This window comes from Balaenoptera physalus (genome assembly GCF_965194825.1).
Source record: "Balaenoptera physalus genome assembly, chromosome: 9".
Taxonomy (NCBI): domain Eukaryota; kingdom Metazoa; phylum Chordata; class Mammalia; order Artiodactyla; family Balaenopteridae; genus Balaenoptera; species Balaenoptera physalus.
The window spans coordinates 15,267,114-15,287,378 of NC_138888.1; the positions used below are offsets into that span (position 1 = coordinate 15,267,114).

General features: G+C 45.2%; 1 long non-coding RNA gene across 1 annotated transcript in view; it reads right to left on the reverse strand.

Moving 5' to 3' along the window:
- LOC309666904 overlaps positions 1-20,265 on the reverse strand; it is a 108,291-nt gene that overhangs the window by 78,021 nt on the left and 10,005 nt on the right. Inside the window, exon 2 of the long non-coding RNA XR_014267338.1 lies at positions 18,434-18,549. This is a non-coding gene — a long non-coding RNA (uncharacterized lncRNA). The remainder of the gene's footprint in view (positions 1-18,433; positions 18,550-20,265) is intronic.

A 20,265-nucleotide genomic window follows, 5' to 3' on the forward strand; every position in this document is an offset into this window, starting at 1 on the left:
GTATTTGTGAGAATAGTACTAATAATAAGCAATGAAAGACATTTCATTTGGGGGAAGAAGAAAGCCTGAAACTTGTCATCAGCCACATGGGGGTGTCAGGGGGAGTGTTATTTTGCCACGTGGAGGCTTTAGGGGGACGGGCCTGGGAAGGGGTCCATCCAGCACCAGGACAGCCCTTACTCCTGGGAGGTCAGAAACTGATGCTGGCAGTTAGAGTGTGAGGCGTAAGCTAATAAGCAGGAGACGCTAAATTAGACAACTGCAGGACTTCTCAGGGCCTTCTGCGCGCTCATGCCACTGCAAATCTCCAAGGAACAGAGGGGGACATAATTTCCCTCCCACCTTATTTGATCACTGGGCTAGGAACATATGATAGTACTCATGCTCTGAGAAACACAGCTGGGGAAATTTTGGAATAGTATCTGACATGCACCAGTTCAATTAAGTGAGAAGCATAAACCAGCCAGATAAGAAACGGGGCAGAATGTTTTCACTTCCTAGATTGCTGGGAAAGGCAGGCTGCTCCCCGGGAGCCATCAACTGAACCCAAGCAGTGTGCTAAGACAGTATTAAAAGTCTGGCAAATTAGGATGAGGAGCCTGGAGTGGACTGGCCGTTCGTGGCCGTTTGGCCTCTGCATTTGAGAAGGAATGTAGACATTTTGGAGAAGGCCCTGAGGATGGAGGCCATCAGCAATTACAGGAGGCGATTATGTTATGTGAGGGGGGAAGCCAAAGGGAATGAAAGCATCGACAGGCTTCAGCCCAACATGATCTGAGTCCAAGTACTGGTGCACAGAGAAGAAGCCTGCCAGCAGCTGCCTTCCTGGAGCTGACCGCTGCGGAGACAGCCAGCCCTTTCCTAAAAGGGAGGCGAGTGTTCAGCTCCACCTGCAGGAGCTGTTCCCAGGCTGCTGCCTCCCTGTCAGGCTGGCTTACCTGGCCTTCCCTGTCCTGTGTGTGTCGACGACACACATGTACCTCATTTTACTGCGCTTTGCTGTATTGCATTTTGTACAAATTGAAGGTCCGTGGCAACCCTGCATCGAGCAAGTCTATTGGTGCCATTTTTCCAAGAGCATTTGCTCTTTTTTTGTCTCTGTGTCACGTGTTGGCAATTCTCGCAATATTTCAACCTTTTTCATAATTATTATACGTGTTACAGTAGTGATCTGTGATCCGGGATCTTTGACGTCACTGCTAAGACTCGTTGAAGGCTCAGATGATGGTTAGCATTTTTTAGCAATAAAGTATTTTTCAGTGAAGGCATGTACATTGTTTTTTTAGAGATGATGCTATCGCACACTTAAATAGATGACAGTACAGTGTAAACATCACTTTTCTATGCACCGGGAGACCAAAAAATTCGTGTGACTCCCTTTACTGTGATATTAGCTTTATTGCAGTGGTCTGGAACTGAACCCGCAAGGTTTCCGAGGCCTGCCTGTCATTCTAAGTTGGGCTTTTCTTTTTTTCTTTTTCTAAATTCTTTTCTTTCCCCCCCAAAATGAGCCTTTGGGAACCCAGAGGCATGGGCTCTATTTGCAGCTCCCTCTCAGGCTCTCGGGGGCAGAGGGCAGCGGGGGCTAGGTGTCCAGCCCTGACCTGTGCAGGATGCAGGAGGCCCGGGACCAACAGGAATGCAAGGGAACATCCTGCGTGGAGGTGACACTCCTGCAATTTCCCTTCCTGCCCCTCTGCTCCCTGCAGAGGCCTGGCTCTTGTTGCTTTCCTTCTTCCTGTTGTCTTTCCCTCTGCTCAGCACACGTCACTCAGTGTGAGGGCAGCCGAGGTGCCTCTGTGCAGGTGGTATTTAGCTCTTTATGGCTCTTAGTTTACGTTCTCTCCAAGCCCCCTGGGGCTGAGGTCCACTTCTGCCGGATACCCAAGGCAGTCCCGCCCCAGAGCAGACCTGCTGTCCTCCCCGCTCCCCTCCCCCCCCGCCCTCACTCAAGGCTCCTGTGGTTTCCATCCTTCATCTGCAGGAAAACTACCTGGGCAGCTTGTTAACCCTAAAGTTTCCTGGCTTCTTACCCGGAGACTCTGATCGTGGGGCTCTAGGTTAATGTGAATCTGCATTTGTTAAAACAAAACAAGGCTTCCCTGTTGGCGCAGTGGTTAGGAATCCGCCTGCCAATGCAGGGGACACGGGTTCGAGCCCTGGTCTGGGAAGATCCCACATGCCGCGGGGCAACTAGGCCTGTGAGCCACAACTACTGAGCCTGCGCGTCTGGAGCCTGTGCTCCGCAACGGGAGAGGCCACGACAGTGAGAGGCCCACGCACCGCGATGAAGAGTGGCACCTGCTCGCCGCAACTAGAGAAAGCCCTCGCACAGAAACGAAGACCCAACACAGCCAAAAATAAATAAATAAATAAATAAATTTATAAAACCAAAAAACACACAAAAAACAAAACCCAAGTGATTTGTGATGGAGACCCACTGACAGCAGGTGGTCAGCTACACATGGGCACAGCTGGACTCTTCGTTCTCCCTCTCCCCCCAGGTCTAATCGCAATCCTATTTTTAAAAAATTTTATTTATTTAATTTATTTATTTTTGGCTGCATTGGGTCTTCGTTGCTGTGCGTGGGCTTTCTCTAGTTGCGGCGAGCGGGGGCTACTCTTAGTTGCGGTGCGCAGGCTTCTCACTGTGGTGGCTTCTCTTGTTGCGGAACATGGGCTCTAGGTGCGTGGGCTTCAGTAGTTGTGGCACGCAGGCTCAGTAGTTGTCACACGGGCTTAGTTGCTCCGCAGCATGTGGGATCTTCCCAGACGAGAGCTCGAACCCGTGTCCCCTGCATTGGCAGGTGGATTCTTAACCACTGTGCCACCAGGGAAGTCCCTTGCAATCCTATTTATTTTATCATCTTAATGTTTCTCAAGTATGTCCTCTTCTCTTCATTTCCAATGCAACTGGATGGATAAAGGCCAAATCCTTAGTCTATATTATGTCTGTATAATTGCCCAAATAGTGAGTGACTTTAGTGAGCGGCGGGGACAGTATTAATAATTATGCCAGGGCTTCCCTGGTGGCGCAGTGGTTGGGAGTCCGCCTGCCAATGCAGGGCACACGGGTTCGAGCCCTGGTCTGGGAGGATCCCGCATGCCGCGGAGTGGCTGGGCCCGTGAGCCACAATTGCTGAGCCTGCGCGTCTGGAGCCTGTGCTCCGCAACAAGAGAGGCCGCGATAGTGAGAGGCCCGCGCACCGCGATGAAGAGTGGCCCCCGCTCGCCGCAACTGGAGAGAGCCCTCGCACAGAAACGAAGACCCAACACAGCCAAAAATAAATAATAAATAAACAAATAAAATTAAAAAAAAAAAAAAAGACCCAACACAGCCATAAATAAAATAAATAAATAAATTAAAAAAAAAAAATTATGCCAAGAAATAGGCGAGACCTGGCCAAGCTGGATGTATACAAGCCCTCTGTGATCTGGCCCCTCCTTACCTCTCTGGCGTCCCCTAAAGACTCTCTTCCTGGGACCCCCAGCATTCCCCACTCCCACGGATGCCAGGCTCCCTGTACTACTTGAAATTCCTCACTGTGCCTTCCTCGCTCTTCTTGATCTGGCTGCCCTCTGCCATCTTCACACAGCTAAGTCCCCCTTTTCAGCCCTCAGCTTAGGTGTTATGTCCTTGTGAAATTTTCCCTGACCACCACCCTGCCCCTCAAGGCTGGGTTAGGGCACCCACCACATGCTCCCATAGTGTGATGCTCTGTACACCCAACTGTGGCCCTACTTTCCATAACTGTCTGTACTGGTCTATCCTCCCAGGAGGCTGGAAGCTCCTTTAAGACGGGGACCAGATTTTGTTCTTTACTACAGTTAGGGCTTAACTTGTTTAGTAGGAGGGCAAGACAATCACTCAACAAGTTTGGCTCAGAAAACAAAGGACACAATACCATTTATTTCTCCCCCAAATTTGTTCAACACTTACTGGGCATGCACTTACTGGTATCTTGCTGGGTGCTGGGCACACAGATAAAGAAGGTCCCTGTCCTCACCCGGTTCCCTCTCCAATCCAAAGTCATTTCTCTCTTGAGAATGACTGGGAATTCCCTGGCGGACCACTGGTTAGGACTCCGTGCTTCCACCGCATGGGGCACAGGTTCTATCCCTGGTCAGGGAACTAAGATTCCTGACAGCACGGCCAAAAAAACCCCCCAAAAAACAAAAACAAAAAAAAACCAAAGTCATTCTCTCAAACACATTTGCATTTTAAAGGAGAATTTTCTGTGCAGCCTTTGTCTTGATTGGAATTTCACCAGCTTTAATTTCCAGATTAAAGGGTGTAACTGAGTCACTTTAGACCCCTTTCAAGTGTGAAACATGTTTTTCCTTGTTGGCTAAACAAAATGGCCATAACAAGAAAGATAAGCATGGCGCCTCTGTTGCCTGAGGGCTGTCAAGTCTGTGTCCTTCACCTTCTGGACAAGTTACTTACACTCTCCGTGCTTCAGTTTCCGCATCAGTAAAACGGGGATGAATAACTGTGCCTGGCACATAGTAAGTGCTCAATAAATATTACTGTCAATGGATGGTGTGGTTCAAGGGCTGCGTCTCTAACTAGGGATGGGCATGGCAGGTTCCCAAACACGTGAAGCGGAGAGTCAGGGTCCCCTGGAAACTGCAGTACAGTGCAGGCCACTCCTCATCTCTGTTCAGCTGTTGTAGAGAAACATCTGGAGGGTTAGGGCCAGCTGGAAACAGCCTTAGGCTTGGACAACAGCCACTCTCAAGTTTTGTCCCAACCAGAGCAATCTTGGCACTCAACTAGGGACAAAATAAATACAGATACAGCACGAGAGGCCGGGCATCGTGGGGAGAGCAGTGCAAGGAACACAGAGGACCCTTTTCATGTGAGATTTTCCCAAAGATTAAAGAAAACTTGATTATAATTTCTTTTGGGGGCCCTCGGTATCACCTGCCTGTCACTGTCAATCAAGAGTGACTAGTTGGTTAGTAGTGCTTGGTACACATTTCTTTCACACCCAGAGCAAGAATAATTTTGACAGTAGGAGCTCCATTTAGTGGATGAGCAAAGTAGAGAATATTGCTACTGGAGTTGAATTTGCCCAGATGCCCCCATTAACTGCCAATTGGGTTTAATTCAACCTGAATCTCTCCTACTGGGGAGGAGCTTTCCAGCTGGGGAGGCACATTCACCAAGTGCCAGGTGACAGCTGGTGATCAAAGGCAGACAACAGACCCGGAGCATCTGCAGGGTGTATTTCTGACTTTTCAAACCCCTGTGATGCAGGAGCTTCTCTTACCCAAGGCTCCTCCCTGACCCTCCTCGCCATGATCAGAGTGGCCAGTTTTGAAGGGAGAGGGCATCAGTCTGATTCATTTTCCCTCCAGGGGATTTGAGTGCAGGCCCTGTACTGGGCATCTGGGTTACAGCTCTGAACAAGGCAGGGGCTCTTCCAGGTCTCTTGTTCCTCCCCTTCTTAGTTAGAAAGAGATGAGGATTAAATAACAGCTGCACAGGTATTGCAGACCTGGGCCTCTGCTTCTCCTGGAAGTGTGCCCGCCTAAGAGATGGCTGACGGGGCCAGCACCCAGGAGAGGAGTTGCCTGAGGGAGAGGCTGGTGAGATTCTGCCTGCCCCTCCTGACTTGGAGGTGTGGGACCCTGGTGTGTGTGTGTGTGTGTGTGTGTGCCTGGGGCTGACACACCTCACTGCTTACCCTTCAGCCCAGATGTGATTTCTCATGGAAACCTTTTCTGCCCATCCTCTGGGTTGGCTGCACTGCCTGCCTGGCGCCCTCTTGGTCCCCTGGGCTCACCCTGATGCGGTCCTGAGCACACGGTGCTCTAATTGCCAGCTTCCTGCCCATCTGCAGGCGTCTTGACATCCATGAAGCAGGATAAATAGTGCCTGGCATGCTCACCACTATTATCTCCAGCTTAACACAGGCCTGGCTTATGACAGTCACTCATCAAATATCAGTTCCACAAAAAGAAGGAAAGGAGGAGGACGAGGAGGAGGTGAGGACTGAAGATAAGAGATGAAACTGGGACTCCATTTTGCTTTACCCATGATCACGGAGCTACCATTGAACAACCCTGGCTACTTCAAGAACGCAGGTTGGCTTTGAAGACCTAGGCTTTTATCCCAGTTTCCCCATCGATCTGCCGTTTGACTTTGGGCAATTTAACATAATTTCTGGAGCTTCAATTTTTCAGCTTTCCAATGAGGATAATACTAGGAATTAATAAACATGTGGGTGTTTTGGGGTTTTTTTTGGCCATGCTGTAGGGCAGGTGGGATCTTAGTTCCCTGACCAGGGATTGAACCCATGCCCCTTGCAGTGGAAGCACAGAGTCCTAACCACTGAACCGCCAGGGAATTCCCAATAAATGTGTGTTGAGGTTCAAATAAGGTGTTTGTAAAATAGCTATAAAACTTCAATATATGTTGTAAACTGCAAAAAACCGTTTTTGCGTATAAGTATAGAATTAAGGGAACTTGATTAAAAATTTCCTAAGCCAAATTGGTAGCTGGGGGTAGAAGTTCCACCCATCACATAAAAGGTCTGGCCAAATGCACTTCTCCTTGCCTTTAACATTTTCTGCCTGGGTCACATTTATAGGTGTGGTGTTTGTGATACCCAAGGCATTAAGAGTCCAGGTTGCTCTATGAAAAGGGGGTGCAGGGAAGAGGAGGAGCCGTGATTCACTGGACTTCACCTCTCAGCCAGAGATGTGGGAAAACACATCCTGGACAGCCCTGAACTCCTCCCTTGTGAGCACTTTTAGCACCATATTATAGGAACAATTTCATAAAAAGAAAAACAGATGACAGGATATCAACAACACGTACACATTTGGAACTCGAAGAATTTTATTTGCTCTTCAGCCCACTGTCCTCTGGTTTCTGGCCACATCACGCGACAAAAACTGCTGTCACTGAAGTCAACTCTTCCCCGTCCCTCGGCATCTCTGGCTTCCAGAATGCCCCTCTCTCCTGTTTCTCCTCCCACCTCTCTGACCACCCTTCCTCAGGTCTCTGTGTGGGCTCTCCTTCTTCCCCTACCATGGAGGAGTTTCCCACAGTTCTGTGTTTACACTGGTTCTCACTCTCCACACTCTACCTCGCAGAGCTTTCCTTCCATGTAAACAGTTGCCACCTGTACTGGGTTGAAGAGCGTCACCCCCAAAGTCATTTCTTCCTGCAACTTCAGGATGTAACCTTATTTGGAAATAGGGTTGTTGTTGCTATAATTAGTTAAGATGATGTCATACAGGAGTGTCGAGATTCCTTATAAGAAGGAGGAAAGAGAGACAGACACACAGGGAGAACATCACGCGACAGCGAAGGTAGAGATTGGAGCTATGCAGCTTCAAGCCCAGGAACACTAAGGATGGCTGACCACACAGAAGGTGGAGGGGATCCCTCCTCCCCCCATTCCCCCTGAGCCATCAGAGAGAGAGACAGTGACCTGCCACACCTTGATTCCAGACTTCTAGCCTTCGGAAATCAATGTGTCAGTAAGGCCAGTGTCTCTCTGAAGGTTTTAGGTGGGGATCCTTCTTTGCCTCTTCCTAGCTGGCAATCTTTGGCATTCCTTGGCCTGTAGGTGCATTACTCCAATCCAGTCTTGGCCTTCGTTGTCACGAGGTGTTCTCCCTGTGTGTCTGTACACCAGTCATATTGGATTAAAGACCACCCTCATCAGCATGGCTTCATCTTAACTTGATTACCTCTGCAGAGACCGTACTTCCAAATAAGGTCACATACATTATGTTCCAGGTGGACATGAATTTGCGGGGGGAGACCCTCCTATTTGACTTTTGACTGCAGTGACCCAGCACAGTGCCTTTTGATTGCAGATTCTTTCATATCTTTTTAAAAAAATATTTCACTGAAGTATAGTTGATTTACAATGTTGTGTTAATTTCTGCTGTACAGCAAAGTGATTCAGTTATATATATATATGTATATATATTCTTTTTCATATTCTTTCCATTATGGTTTGTCACAGCATACTGAATATAGTTCCCTGTGCTTTTTTGTATCTTTTGAACGTTGCCTATTAAATGTATTCCTAGCCACTCACTAGCCACTCCATGCCTATTCGATGAGTACGTTTTAACCTTATTTCATCGCAGAAGATTCAAAATCCCTAAAGCGAAGCACAACACCAATGGGGACCTCCCTGGCGGTCCAGTGGTTAAGACTCCGCACTCCCAATGCACGGGGCCCAGGTTTGAGCCCTGGTTGGGGAGCTAAGATCTCACATGGCCCAAAAGACACCACATCAAAAGCCAGGTGTTGAGCCCCAGCACTGCTTCCCCTTCTCTTTGAGCCATGATTGCAACAATTCCTGAGGCTATAAACCCTCTAAGGGCAGGGTTTTCTGCCCTTAGAAACTCTGTTTTCTTACCAACTGCAGTACCCAGGTCTTGGTACATGTTTGTTAAAGAATGGATATAGGGATGAAAAGGGATGAATATTTCCATTAGGCTTGAACGGGCTTTTGGAAATCATTTTGAGCACTGGCATATTTAGGCGTGAAGAATGGAAAATGAAAAGGTAATAACCTACATGTATATATGCTTTTGACAGTCATAAAGTCCTTTTGCATATGATTTAATCTGATCCTCCCACACTCTTGAGAGAGAAGCTGAGCCCCCAAAAAATCAAGATTCTTGCTCAAGTTTATGGGGCTAGTAATTGGCTGGTTAGAACCCAAATCTCCTTGCTACTGTTGGGCTTTTAGTCTTTCTGCTGAACCAACAAGTTTTGATGAAACACAGTCCTTCTTCCTCTACTCAACTCAGTCTATCAGGAAAGAAATTTCAGTGGGGAAGACCATTTTTCTCTTTGAAAATGAATAAAAGATACATATGAAAACAAGAAAGTAAAATTCCAATTTGATATGAGAAAAGCCAAGTGAAGGTTTTTTCCGCCCTAGGCTAAAAGTTAACTTTAGAATACCTAAATATTAAACATTCAATATTTAAAGCACTTGCTTAAAAAAACTGGTCCTAAGATGCTCAGATCAGATTATTCCTAATTGTTATTATGCATCACATTTTAAACATTTCTATCTTCCTATTTCTTACTCATGACACACGGTCATCGTTGGTAACATTTTCTATGAAACTCCAAATACAGATAAATTTTTTCATCTGGATGGCCTATATATCATGGGTTGGCACACTATGGCCTGTGGCCTGTTTTTGTATGGGCTGAGAGCTCAGAATGGTTATTACATTGATAAGAGTTGTAATAAGAACAAAGAATATGTGGCAGAGTATGTGGCTTGCAAAGGCTACATTTACAGAAAAAGTTTGCTGAGCCCTGGTCTATATTGATATTTTTATATTGTTGACCTGAAACAAATAGACTGGCAGATATTATGGGTTTATTCAGATTCAGTAGAGAATTGCAGTTCAGTGTCTGCAGCCTTGAGCAAGTCCCCACAGGCAAGGGAAGGGGAAGGCTTTTATAGAGAGGAAAAGGAAGTTGGAAGCGCTGAAGTAAACAAAGAGCCCATGGTTCTTCATTGGCTGAGTCTTTGCCAGGAAAGAAGAGAAATCTTTCTTCTTCCTGTTGGGCTCTGTTACTGTCACAGAACGGGGGAGCGCCCCCTTCTGGTCTCCTGACAATTTAACTGAGGTTTCCATGATTTTAAAATCCTTGGGCCATATATCTATATCTCTCTGTCTAATCTATCTCTTCCCTCCTTCATCCCACAAAGGGTTCTATGGAAGCAGAGGAACTCCCAAAGATTCTATAAGTCTTCTGCGAAATAAACTCCCTCAGCTGTATAGTCATAGTATCCGTAGCTTAAAAGCTGATAGAGAGAACAGAGAATTGAATAGTCAGCTGCATTCAATGAAAGATAACGAGAAATGATGAAAGGCATGGAAGATGAAAGCCGATATGGAAGAGCAACCTCAGCTAAGAAGGATGATTACAATTTATATAGAACTTCATATTTTCCAAGTGCATTTTAAGTCCCTTTTATCAATTTTCCAATCTGTGTTACGTTAACTACAGAAAAATCACGAAAAAATAATAGTCTAAGTAGATGCTAGGCGGCGATCTGTCAGTCTAAAAATCTGTTTTCTGGTGCTATATTGATACAGATTTTAAATATTCCTGCTTTCTCTGAGAGGTGACTGAATTGAGTTCTGATATCTGTCATTGTTATGATTTCCTCCTCTGAGATTTGAAAATGGTCTTTAAGCTCTCAGGATCCCTCAGTTAAAGTGGAGATGCAAAAGGCTGGACAAGAGAAGGGCAGAACTGGAAGGGAAGGCAAACAGAAAAGAGGAGTTTTGTCCCAGATCTGGGCCTTCTACATTTGCTTTGTCCAAGACCCACCCAAAGCAGAGCTGACTTGGGGTGGGGGTGGGGTGCTGGGAGAAAGTGGAGGGGGAAGAGAGTGGGAGGAAAGCCACATACTTGAAACCTGGTGAAGCAGCCGAGGTTACAGGAATAAAAACACCAGAGGCATTTGCCTAGACACCAGTATTCAAGATGCTCCTTTGACCAAATGGATAAATCCTCCCAAATTTACATACTCGATGCTCCCCAAAGACAGCTGCGGGCCATTTACTCTTTTGGCCCTTGGGAGGATAGGAGTATGCAGCACGTCACTCAAGTAACAAAGACAGTGCGTGGTTTGCCACTTTGATGTGTTCCCTCCCCATCTCCTTAATTATTGGGCGGCTGGCTGGCTGCAAACAAGCCTTTATTTGCCAGGAGAGAAGAGAGGAAAAGGTCGAAGTGTGAGAACCAGATCAATTACTCGCCTCAAGCTAATTCTTTTAACCGTGTGAGTAGCCCCATGTTTCTGGGAGAATTTCAGCATAGACAGAAGACTTCTCTGTGGTTCTCTGTATTCGTTTGCTGAGGCTACCTTAACAAATTATCACGAACTAGGCAACTTAAACAGCAGAAGTGTATGGTCTCACAGTTCTGGAGGCTAGAAGTCCGAGATTAAGGTGTTGGCATGGCTGATTCCTTCTGAGGGCTGGGAGGGAAAGATCTGTTCCAGGCCCCTCTGCTGGGCTGTAGATGGGCGTCTTCTTCCTGCGTCTCTTCATGGTGGCTTTCCTCTAAGTACATCTGTCTCCAAATTTCCCCTTTTTATAGGGACACTAGTCATATTGGATTAAAGCCCACCCCAGGACCACGTTTTAATTTGATTACCTCTGTGAAGGCCCCATCTTCAAATAAGGTCACATTCTGAGGTACTGGGGTAGGGAGGTTAGTGCTTCAACATGTGAATGCTGGGGGGACACAATTCTACCCAAAACATCCTCCCACACTCCACTATTCACTTGCTGACTTCTCCAACTTTCTTGCCAATGTCCATGTTTTCCCTCACATCCCTGCCACCTGCTCTGTCTCTCTCCTTCCGTCCACAGGGATCACTGTGCCCTAGGCACTGGGCTTTGAAAATCCATTTCAGACTTTCTCTCCATGTCTATTTCGACCACCATCCTGGATGATTTCCACTGCATGTGGACAGCTGGTTCCACACCCAAACCCATCACTTCTTTGACATCCTCTCCATCAAGGTGCTCGTCACCTTTGTTTCTTTTTAGCTCTGTAATCTGCTTCCCGGATGCAGTTTGGACCCTGGCAACCACATGAAGCTACTATGCCCCTCTGAAATCTCACAGATGCCAGACCATCAAGAATGCAGAAAATAAGAAAATACAGTTAATATCATTGGCCCTGTGATGAATGGATGCCAAATAGATACACCTGCTTAATCCAGGATGATGTCATGTCAAGATACCTTTTAAAAATAATTAATTAATTAATTTTGGGGGGCTGTGTTGGGTCTTCATTGCTGCACGCGGGCTTTCTCTAGTTGCAGTGAGCGGGGGCTACTCTTCGTTGTGGTGCACGGGCTTCTCACTGTGGTGGCTTCTCTTGTTGCGGAGCACGGGTTCTAGGCGCGTGGGCTTCAGTAGTCGTGGCACGTGGGCTCTAGAGCACAGGCTCAGTAGTTGTGGCACACGGGCTTAGTTGCTCCGTGGCATGTGGGATCTTCCCGGACCAGGGCTCAAACCTGTGTCCCCTGCATTGGCAGGCGGATTCTTAACCACTGCGCCACCAGGAAAGTCCTCATGTCAAGATTCTGAACCCAACTGCAAAGACCCTTTCTCCAAATAAGGTCACATTCACAGGTCTGGGTAGACATGTCTTTTTTGGGGAGAGGGCGTTATTTAACCCCCTACCAGCGCCCTACTAAGTGAAGTTTCTTAGTTACTGTCTCCCACCCTCCTGGGCCACCTCCTTGTCATTTCTTGACTGGACTGTCATTAAACTGTCCTTCTTGCCCCATCTGCTCTTCTCTAGTCCATCCTCTGGGCAGCATCAAAACGATCTTTCTAAAATGTAAAACGGATCACATCACTCCTCTGCTTAAAAAAGCATGCTCCTAACAAGTGGGACTGCATTAGCACCATCATTCTGAGCGTTGCAGGAAACATGTTGTAAAGGAAACATTTGCAAGCTTTCAAAGTACAGAGCATTGGCTCCAGTTTGTAGATTAGAGCAATTTAAATGCATTCATCTGGATGAATCACCTCACACTCTAACCCCTGAATGAATGAATTAATATCCCATGCTCCAGGTTCTACCCAGCTGTTTTCTCTAACTGGATGCAAATTAAATAGGTATATTTAGTAAAGTGAATTTGGAAACTCCACAATCCCTCAGAGGAAACAAACTTTCCAACGTTCAATATGGCCAACTGCTTCCACTAGACCTGAGCATGCGATAATTTTCCTAAGTTTTCCACACTTCATCATAAATTGAGAACAAAGAACATGAGCTAGCACAGGATAAAGGAATGGAGAGCCCAGGCCTGGACCAAATTCACTTGAGATCATGCAAACCTGCGCTACTTTGGCAAATGCAAAAAATCAAGTTAAAATGAGCATTATTTTTAAAGATAGCTATATCTCAGTGCTCCTTATAAAATGTTAATCCTCAGGGATGCATTGGGAGTCACTTGCTGAACCACTTATATTTCCACAATCACTACACAGACCAAACTCCCAATGATTCATGTGCCTTCCTTATTGGAAAGCAAATAATATTTAAAAAAATACAATTGTATCTCTGAAGCTCAGAGAATAAAGGTTTAAGACACAAATCAGAAAGTTTAAAAGTTATCACCAAGTTGAACCTTTCTCATTAGGCCTGTTCAAGGCAGCCCAGCCAGACACCCAGGCATATGCCACTTGCAGGGATTGGACTGAACTCTTCATAGTGCACCTTTTTCTTTCTTTCTTTCTTTCTTTCTCTTTCTTTCTTTCTTTCTTTCTTTCTTTCTTTCTTTCTTTCTTTCTTTCTTTCTCTCTCTCTCTCTCTTTCTTTTCTTTCTTTCTTTCTTTCTTTCTTTCTTTCTTTCTTTCTTTCTTTCTTTCTTTCTTTTTCTTTCTTTCTTTCTTCCTTCCTTCCTTCCTTTTCTTTCTTTCTTTTTCTTTCTTTCTTTCTTTCTTCTTTCTTTCTTTCTTTCTTTCTTTCTTTCTTTCTTTCTTTCTTTCTTTCTTTCTTTCTTTCTTTCTTCCTTCCTTCCTTCCTTCCTTCCTTCCTTCCTTCCTTCCTTCCTTCCTTTCTTCCTTTCTTCTTTCTTTCTTTCTTTCTTTCTTTAATTTATTTATTTATGGATGTGTTGGGTCTTTGTTGCTGTGCACGGGCTTTCTCTAGTTGTGGAGGGTGGGGGCTACTCTTCGTTGCGGTGCATAGGTGTCTCATTGTGGTGGCTTCACACGGGCTTCAACAGTTGCAGCACACGGGCTCAGTAGTTGTGGCTCGCGGGCTAGAGCGCAGGCTCAGTAGTTGTGGCGCACAGGCTTAGTTGCTCCACATGTGGGATCTTCCTGGACCAGGGCTCGAACCCCTGTCTCCTGCATTGGCAGGCAGGTTCTTAACCACTGTGCCACCAGGGAAGCCCCATAGTGCATCTTTGTAGTTTGGCTTTTGCTCTGATTTATTAAGTTTCTGGAGATAGCAAGTCAAAGAAATTCAACTCAAATGGGTGTAACGTAAAGTGTGTTTTTACTGGCTCAGTAACTGAACAGCTTTAGTCGTAACTGAATCCAGGATGCCATCAGGATATTGTCCCTGTCTCCATCTTTCACCCTCTCTTCTGTTGGCTTCATTCTCAAGATGCCAGTCTCTAGGTGGTACCCTGGCAGTTCCAGGCTTACTTCCTACCAACTCAGCAACCTAAGTGGAAAAACTAGTACTTTGTTCCTTCAGAAACCCCACTCTCCAAAGTCTTAGGCTTGGCTTTCACAAGCCTAATTTAGGTCACATTTCCAGCCCTAGTGATGAGAGCACAGTTCCATCTCTGTATTTTTACTCTCTGGTAGTACATGGGGAAGGAATTCATTTGTATGTAAAAAAAAAAAAAAAAAAATATATATATATATATATATATAAAATATAGATATTCACATATATACACAAATGTATATATATATGAACATATATGTATATATACAAATGTATATATGTGTATATATATGTATACATACACAAATGTATATATGAATATCTATATAATGTATATATATTTATACGTTATATATATACATATATATACTGATTCATATATATACATATATACATACATATAATTCATACATGCATATTCACATATATGTATATATACTCATTCATGTATATATATATATATATATATATATATGTTGCCCTTTTTATTAGAAGACACAGCTTCTGAACTTTATCAATCTTCATGTGCTGATTCATATGAAGTTCTTTTTTTTATTGGAGTATAATTGCTTTACAATGTTGTGTTAGTTTCTGCTGTACAGTGAAGTGAATCAGCTATATGTATATCTATATCCCCTCCCTCTCGGACCTCCCTCTCACCACCCCCATCCCACCCATCTAGGTCGTCACAGAGCACGGAGCTGAGCTCCCTGTGCTATACAGCAGGTTCCCACTAGCTATCTATTTTACACATTACGTAGTGTATTTATGTCAAACCTAATCTCCCAATTCGTCCCACCCTCCTCTTCCCCCACCATGTCCACATGTCCGTTCTCTACATCTCTATTCCTGCCCTGCAAATAGGTTCATCTGTACCATTTTTTCTAGATTCCACAAATATGCGTTAGTATACAATATTTGTTTTTCTTTTTTTATAAATTTATTTTATTTATTTATCTTTGGCTGCATTGGGTCTTCATTTGCTGCCCGCGGGCTTTTCTCTAGTTGCGGTGAGCGGGGGCTACTCTTCGTTGTGGTGCGTGGGCTTCTCATTGCTGTGGCTTCTCCTGTTGTAGAGCACCGGCTCTAGGTGCATGGGCTTCAGTAGTTGTGGTGCCCGGCCTCAGCAGTTGTGGCTCGCGGGCTCTAGAGTGCAGGCTCAGTAGTTGTGGCGCACGGGCTTAGTTGCTCCGTGGCATGTGGGATCTTCCCAGACCAGGGCTTGAACCCATGTCCCCTGCATTGGCAGGCAGATTCTTAACCACTGGGCCACCAGGAAAATCCCAATATTTGTTTTTCTTTTTCTAGTTTACTGCACTCTGTATGACAGACTCTAGGTCCATACACATCTCTACAAATGACCCAATTTCGTTCATTTTTATGGCTGAGTAATATTCTATTGTATATATGTACCACATCTTCTTTATCCATTCATCTGTAGTTGGACATTTAGATTGTTTCCATGTCTTGGCTATTGTAAATAGTGCTGCAATGAACATTGGGGTACATGTGTCCTTTTGAATTATGGTTTTCTCAGGGTATATGCCCAGCAGTGGGATTGCTGGGTCATATGGTAGTTCTATTTTTAGTTTTTTTTTAATTTAATTTATTGATTTTATTTATTTATTTTTGGCTGTGTTGGGTCTTTGTTGCAGTGTGCGGGCTTCTTATTGCGGTGGCTTCTCTCGTTGTGGAGCACGGGCTCTAGGCGCGTGGGCTTCAGTAGTTGCGGCACGCGGGCTCAGTAGTTGTGGCGCATGGGCTTAGTTGCTCTGCCGCATGTGGGATCTTCCCGGACCAGGGCTCGAACCCGTGTCCCCTGCATTGGCAGGCGGATTCTCAACCACTGTGCCACCAGGGAAGCCCTATTTTTAGTTTTTTAAGGAACCTCCATACTGTTCTCCATAGTGACTGTATCAGTTTACATTCCTACCAACCGTGCCAGGGGGTTCCCTTTTCTCCACACGCTCTCCAGCATCTATTGTTTGTAGATTTTTTGATGATGGCCATTCTGACCGGTGTGAGGTGATACCTCTGTTATGAAGAAACCAAGTAATGACATTCAGGCTTATTTGTAATGAAAATGTACCATCACCATAGAGCTTCAGGGACTGATTTGCACCTCATGTACCTTAGCACTAGTCTGACTGTGAGCGGGCCATAAAGGTCAGTCCCCTCTGAAGGACCAAGACCTTCCCTTCCCTCCTCACTGCTTTAGGCCTGGCCTCTGCTAGAATCCCCCTCCCAACAGTCTGAAGTCTCTGACAGGCTAGCAAAGTAAACTTTGCCATTACCAGTTTTATTTTCTCAGCCCTAGAATGGAGAAGCCACTGGATACTGACCTATTGAGCATAATTTTTGTCTGTGTTTTGAAAGCTTAGAAATATGTTCTTTGGACAACACACCTGACCTAAAACTCCCAGCATAGCACTGTACACATGCACCCATATCCTCACCCTACCCGCACAAACCCCACCCTCAGTAGGCTATCCACACGCACTGTTTGCAAAGATCTGTTTTTAGGACTGAACCATTAACAAAATCTTATTTTCATCCTCATAGGCTTATTGGAGACATCTAAGAAAGGATATTTGAATGGAAAGATACCTCCAAATCCATCTCCTTTCCCGTTGGTTGATTAAACCCTTTCCTACCATTTCTTGAAGATGGTCAATCGGTTCTGTTTAAGCATTTCCCCTGTGAGGAAAGTCACTAGTTAGAGATTCCCCAGCCCCTTTCATTGTAGAAGAGTTTGTATCATGAGAAAGTTCTCTCCTGTATTGATCTAAAGTTGCTGTCTGGGACTTCCCTGGCGGTCCAGTGGTTGAGACTCCGAGCTTCCACTGCAGGGGACACGGGTTCGATCCCTGGTTGGGGAGCTAAGATCCCGCATGCCAAAAAAAATAGATAAATAAATAAAATAAAGTTGCTGCCTCCCTAACACCCGCCTCTTCAAAAGCAGCAAAGAAAGTTTTGAGGAACTCTTTGTGCCTCTTTCTAGTAATAGATCAGAGTTTGCACTTCAAACAATTTCTTGAGTGTCTCTTTACAAGTCAAAGGCTCATCACCTTTATTTCGGATCAGTAACAAGGCACGTGTCTGGAATGTGTATATGGTTTCGGTATAAACAGTCCCCACCCTCATGTATCAACCTGACAAAGTCTAGACTCAAGAGTTTGTTTCAAGAAGAAAAACAAGTCAGCTATGATAGAAAGAATCGCCAGCCTATAAATTGTGCTGAGGTATGTTTATATAACTAGATTCGAGTTTAAATAAAGCAATTGAAGAGTAAACCTAACTACCAGTCATAGTTGTAAAAGCAACCTCAGCAGAGTTGGCTGAAAGGACAGGTTACATTTGCCTTGATCGTGCACATAAGCAAACACAGATTTCTAAGCTGATGGCCAGCACGTCAGGACATTGCTTCCAGGGGTTAAGTGTCTTCATTACCATGCTCATCTTGAGAAACTGAAGTTCAAAGAGATGAATGACTGCTTCAAGTCAGACAGAGCCCTCATTTCAGGGGCCGGAGTACCTGTGACCACTCTGACCTCATCCAGGTGACGATCGCCAGCTGATTCATAGGAGCCTGTTGATTCAAGCCAGTACCCCAAAGGTACGTGCCGTCTCATGAGACAACAAGTCCACTTGGGGGTGCCCACACTCCCTATGAATTGTCATCAGATTCTTAGAGATGTCTGTGTCATGTCCCTGCCCCCCCTCCCAGCCCATGGACCCCTAGAACTTCTGATCATAGCTCAGCCATCAGTCAAAGTTTCTAGAGAACCAGGGACATGATTTGCTCTGTGATTCTGATTTATGCTAAGGGTTAAGCAAAGACAGAAAAGGAGGACAGAGCGACCCGAGCAATATATTCAAGTGATACACTAAAAACAAGTCCGAAAAGAAGCTGTAGGAGGAAGTTTGTGGGGCTTATAAGCAAAATGAATGCTTTATATAATTTCATAGCCATGTGAGAAGTGTCATTTTAAGGCAAGCTGTTTTATGCTGTATGTGTATGATTACAAATACAAACTACATATCGAATGTATGTCTTTGAGACCTATAATCTATTAATATGAGACGCTGAAACGATTTCGGGTCCTCGCTGAATTTGTAATCAGAGAGAAACAAAGTGGACAGAAGGTACAGGCTGGTTGCTCAAAGATGCAGGTAAATGTCATTGTCCAGAGTGCTGACATATCTCACCTGGACCACTTTACTTAGCTCCCAGTTGGACTTGCCTCCCCTTTTCTCTAATCCATTCTCTCCAGGGCCTCGAGAGAAATCTTTGGTGAAAATACTTCTGTGGCTCCTCCGTGTCCCTGGAATAAAGACCACACTTTTAATATATCATTTAGGACTCTCTGAAATCTGGCCCTAACATACCTTTCTAATCCTATCACCCACCATGTCACCGGACACCAAATATTCCCCAATTATGTCTCAGGATCCACCTAAGACTCTCTTGTTCATGAAATCTTTCAACCATGGTGCACTTTCCTACAGAAATCGGCTTTAAAGCAGAATTCTGTAAGGGCAGGTTGTATCTTCCAAAGATGGCCACCCCTAGATACGTATCCCGCTCTATATGCCCTTCTTACTGTGTGGCTGACGTCCGTCCCATTGAGATGTGCGTCTGTGTTCATTCCCCTTAAGTCTGGGCATAGGCTTGTGACCACCTTGGTCAATGGAGTACAGTGGAAGCAAAGCTGTGTGACTTCCAGGCTAGATCGTAACAAGGACAGAGCTTCTGTTTGGTTCCCTCTTGTGGGATGCTTGCCCTTGGATCCCAGCTGCCATATTGTGAGGAAGCCCAGTGCACACAGAGAGGCCATGGGTGGAGGTTCTAACCAACAGTCCCAGTCAGGCCCTCAGCTGGCAGCCAGCATTACTTGTCACACGTGCGAGTGACCAAGCCCTCAGATGATTCCAGCTTTCACCCCGAAAACCTTCCAGCTGAGGCTCCAGTCCTTGTGGAGCGGAGATAAATCTTTGTTCCTTCTGTGACCCACATGTCTGACCCACTGAAATTGTGAGAGATAATTAAAAATAATTGTTGCTTTAAGTCACTAAGGTTTGGGTTAATTTGATATGTGGCCCTAACTAACTAATACAGTGCGGTTTACTGGGTTTTACCCGTACCAGGTAACAGATTTTGGTGGTTGGTAGTTAGTATCCAATGCAGAAATTTTTTTGTGAAGGTACCACCAAAGGCCTTGGAATTATGGACTTTATAGGAAAAAAAGAGAATATTTGAATCTTAAGAATTAAAGGTGTGTGTGTGTGTTGGTGTGTTCAGTGTTTTAAGCACAAGTACATATGACAGAACACAAATGCTGGTCAGCAGAGTTCTGCTTACAGCCGTCAGTTCCTCTTCACTAAGCCGTGGCGAGGAGCTTTAGTCACTCAGGTGCTGGGGAGAAAGTCACGCTTGGGTTTACATTCCTGCTATTTGCACCTGAGCTGCTCCTCTGTGGTGTCCTTGCGATTCTTTCTCCAGGCTGTTTGTTGTGGCATTGGTTGCTTCTTGTTTAAGGATCCCATTACTGTTTTCAGACCTGTCTCCGTGCCCGCAAGGATGATTGCTCAACTTGGCTTCAACTTCCAAAGCTTCATCCATTGATTTGCTCTGTTAGAGATCTGACTCATTCTTAATGTCTACATAGTGTCATTGTACAGATGTTCCAATGATTTGTTGATGTTGTTGTTATCTAATTCCTAGGCTGATTTGCAATGATTTTCATCAACAAATGCAAATATGCCATGGTTTTGCAATATCCCACGGGCAGCCAATGTTCACTTGTACCGTTGCTGTCTTTTCTTGCTTTTTTCTCTATTTCTCTGTCCGAGGGTCACTGGTGACATGCAGACATGCCCCATGTGCTTCTTGCTAAGTGCCCTAATTAATGCTGTGGTTAACGGGGACGGAAACAATCATGGTTAAAACAGACTGGGAGAATATTTGAAGACCAGTGAATCTTCATTGCATAGCTGAGAGTCAGTCGTTGTCTGCTTCAGGGACCCGATTCTCAGGCAAC